The sequence below is a fragment of the Tupaia chinensis genome, unplaced genomic scaffold, assembly GCF_000334495.1.
Source record: "Tupaia chinensis unplaced genomic scaffold, TupChi_1.0 Scaffold148019_1, whole genome shotgun sequence".
NCBI lineage: Eukaryota > Metazoa > Chordata > Mammalia > Scandentia > Tupaiidae > Tupaia > Tupaia belangeri.
Genome location: NW_006207869.1, coordinates 403,821 through 408,001, shown reverse-complemented (window position 1 = coordinate 408,001; position 4,181 = coordinate 403,821). Strand labels below are relative to the sequence as shown.

At 44.0% G+C, this 4,181-nt stretch overlaps 1 pseudogene; it reads right to left on the bottom strand.

Moving 5' to 3' along the window:
- Positions 1 to 527: 527 nt before the first annotated feature.
- Positions 528 to 1,590, bottom strand: LOC102477911 (cytochrome c oxidase assembly protein COX20, mitochondrial pseudogene; annotated as a pseudogene).
- Positions 1,591 to 4,181: the final 2,591 nt, after the last annotated feature.

The window sequence follows — 4,181 nt, the reverse complement described above, 5'->3', positions numbered from 1 at the left end:
AGCCGTCAGGTCTGGGACTCGAACCGCAGTTGGTCATGTGGGAGTCTAGCACTCTTACAACCGTGCCACCTGCCGGCCCCTCCGTATTACCTCTTAAGTATTGTATCATAACATAAATATAATGCTTGTGGGTTCTCATTTTCAGTTTCTCTCTTTCCTGTCATTTGATTCTTCTATGTTCTAAAGTTTTCCTCTTATTTATTTTTGTGTGTTCCCAGGAGAAAGACAAGAGACAGAGAGAGGGGAAGTGAAAAATCACCACCACTCACCACCCCACCACCACCCCCCGGGGACAGCCACACCACAGTTCCCTGTCCTCTGTTCTCTTGTTGGGATTTTGGGTAAAAAATACACATGATCTGTATGTTCTTCAAGCTGCCAGGTCCAGGGTTCCAACCACAGTCTGTCATGTAGGATACCAGCATCCCAAGCACCATGCCACCTGCTGGTCCTGTGCGCTTTCTTACTGTACGTGTTTTATGTGGTTGATCTCAGCTATGTGCACACCGACCTCAGGGAGTTGTGCATTAGTTCTTTATGCTCAAGATGATGTCACTGTGGCCCTTGCTACTGTTTTTCTTTCTTGCAGGATCAAGATGGGTGCTATGGGACCAGCAGTTAGTGTAATGGCTATGTCACTGAACTCCCATGTAGCCAACTGCAGTTTGAATCCCGGACCCAGTGGCTTAAACTCATGCCGGGCACATATGCATGTGTGCCCAAGATCCCGAGAGGAGAATGGAGAAGGGATTGCGGCATGGCCATCCACCCTGGAGGGTGATTTCTCTCTTTCTATCTCACTGTTTCTCTATGTCTTTCTGGCGAGCGCATGCACCCTAAAGGAAAAACCTCTCAAAAAAGAAAAGAAAAGAAAAGAAAAGAAAAGAAAAGAAAAGAAAAGAAAAGAAAAGAAAAGAAAAGAAAAGAAAAGAAAAGAAAAGAAAAGAAAAGAAAAGAAAAGAAAAGAAAAGAAAAGAAAAGAAAAGAAAAGAAAAGAAAAGAAAAGAAAAGAAAAGAAAAGAAAAGAAAAGAAAAGATGGGTGCTATCAATAATATAGTTTTAATTCCTTCTCTGGCAATTCTTTCCTGGATTCTTTGCTTTGTATAATTATATCTACAATGAAACCAGGATCCTAAAGTCACTAAGATAAATCCTCCCCCTCCAATGTCACATGATCTTTTTTTTTTTAAAGAGAGATTTTGCTATAGAGCACATGTGCTCACAGAGACAGAAAGCAAGAAATCACCCCTCAAGGGGGATGGCCATGCCAGAATTCCTTCTTCATTCTCCTCTTGGGATTTTGGGCATGTATGCACATATGTCCAGCATGAGTTTTAAGCTTCCAGACCCAGGTCTTGAATCCTGGTCAACAACGTGGGAGTACAGAAATACAAACATGAGGCCGTCTGCTGGTCCCACGTAACCTTCTAATCCTCCTAGTTAAAAATGCCCACGGCCAGACACGACAGGTCCTAGTAAACTACATGATATCGAATTCTGTGCACAGGAATGTGTTCAACATCTAAAATTCCTAGGAGTTGAAATGGTTTCCCCTTTGCTGGCTTTCCCAGGTCTGGTGCCAAGGCCATGGAGATGAACTGGCATCTGCAACCCCACCTGCCCTACATCCTCCAAGAGCTGCTGCAACAGAACCCCAACAAGGTTTTTTTTTTTTTTTTTTTTTTTTTGAGAGATTTTCACTGTAGGGCGCGTGCGCTCGCCAGACAGACAGAGAGAGACAGAGAGACAGAAAGCGAGAAATCACCCCCCAGGGGGGATGGTCATGCCGCAATCCCTTCTCCTCCATTCTCCTCTCAGGATCTTGGGCACGCACACACACGCGCCCGGCGTGAGTTTTAAGCCACCGGGTCCGGGACACGAACTGCAGACGACTACCTGGGAGTCCAGCAACATAGCCATTACGCTAACTGCTGGTTCCCCCCAACAGGGTTTTCATGACACGATCTACCACAGTCTCAGCTGGCGTGGATCACAGGCGTGTGAGCGTGTGCATGCCCTGTGTGCTCTGCCAGGTCTTGGGACATCAGTCCAGGGTGTTTCCCAGGTGGGTCCAGTGGCATTAGGGCTGCACCGTCACTTGGCTCTGAACTCATTTCTATGAGAGCGAAAACCTCAGTGATGTAAGATGCCACAGGAAATGAAATTCTGTACTGAACCATATCTCTTAGCGTTCGGATGCTAGCTGAGAACAAAACAAACTGATTTAGTAGAAGCTGCAGATTGTCTCTGCGCTGAAATTAGAGTTCACCTCACTTGAGAAATGCAGTGTGGAATTATAGGTGACGTAATGCGGTTTCAGACCAACACTCACATCCAAAGCAAAACAGGGAATGGAGGCCACTGTATAGATAAAGAAGACATGCATTTCTTAATTAAAGATTCAGCAGACTGGAAAGACAACTTTTAGACTGTGATGAGTATGAGAGCTGTATAGAAACAAGAGGATGCATGCAAGGACAACTACCATGATCTCAGCTGACAAGGCCAATGGAGGGCCAGCAGGTGGCATAGTGGTTAAGGTGCTGGATCCCACATAGGGGATGCCATGGTTTAAGTCATGTACCCAGCAGCTTGAAAACATGCCAGGTGTGTGTGGGTGTGTGCCCAAAATCCTGAGAGAAGAATGGAGAAGGGATTACAGTGTGGCCATCCCTCTAGAGAGAGATTTCTTGTTTTCCCTCTCTCTTAATTTCTCTGTCTTCTCCAGAGAGTGCCTCATGCCCTATAGCAAAAACCTACACACAAAAAAAGGCCAAGGGAGTCACATTTTGTAGTGAAATATAAACAAATTTGTTAGCAGCATAGTAATTTATTTGTGATAATTAGTAGAGTGATAGACTCAAGAACATCTATAAATATAATAACAGTCAAAGGAAAGTACACATGAAATTATAAGTTAGATTTACATTTCACATCATTTATATTTTTTGTATATTTCAAAGCAGCGGCTAAGATATTTTTAAAAATATGGAATTAGAGTTAGAAATCAGGAATGTTATTTTTGAGCTTTTCAAAGCAGGAACAATTCCATAGGTTACTTTCACTGTGAACAAGGGATAGTGTAACTTCAACTCTGTCCTGCTAACAGTTCAATAGCCAACAGCACTAGGTTAACACCTTGTAAAAAGCAGAGCTCTGGGGGCAGAAGGTGGTGTGTGGTTAAGGTGTTGGACTCTCATATGACTTATTATAGTCCAAGTCCTGGACCTGGCAGCTTAAAAATCACCCTAGGCGCGTGTATGTGCATGCCCAAGTCCCAGGTGGAGAATAAAAGAGAAGAGATTGCAGTGTGGCCAATCTCCCCTGGTGGGGGGCAGGGCATGATTTCTCATTTTCCCCTCTTTCTCTATTGGTTTCTCTCTGGTGAGCACATGCATCCTATGACAAAAACCTGAACACAAAACAAAACCAAACAAAACAAACCTGAGCTTTGAATCAATTGCAGATGTTTAAAAAGTCTAAAATTCTTAGGCCCAGCCGTGGTTGTATAAGTGGTAAAGTGTTGTCTTATGATGCTGGAGTTAAATGGTAAAAGCCCAGGTTCGGATCAACCCGAATGTGGCAGACACACCACTGATCCTGGCTAGCTGGAGGGCTGGGCAGGGGATCACAGTCTAGCTAGACCCTTTTGAGGCTACCTTTCTTGTGTTCAAAATAATAAACTCAAGGCCAGTAGGTGGTATAGTAGTTAAGGCCACTCACGTGGCCAACTGTGATTCCAGTCCCGGACCTGGCAGCTTGAAACTCATGCCAGGTGTGTGTGTGGGTGTGTCCAAAATCCCAAGAGAATGGAGACGGAGGAATTGCAGCATGGCCATTTTCCCAGGGGGTGATTTCTCACTTTCTGTCCCTTTCTCTCTTTCTCTCTAGCAAGTGCATGCACCTTATAGCAAAAATGTCTCAAAAAAAAAAAAAAGAAGAAAAGAAATAAACTCAACAAACAAACCAAAACACCAGAAAAACTTAAAATAAACTTTAGTGGGGCTAGTGAGTGGTATGGTGGTTAGGGCATTGGACTCCCACATGGCCAACTGCAGTTTGAGTCCCAGACCTGGTGACTTGCTTTCTTGCTCTCTTCTTTCTCTCTGATGAGTGCATGTGCCTTATAGCAAATTAAAATAATAACAAATAAAAGAAATAATCCTTTGGGCCAGCAGGT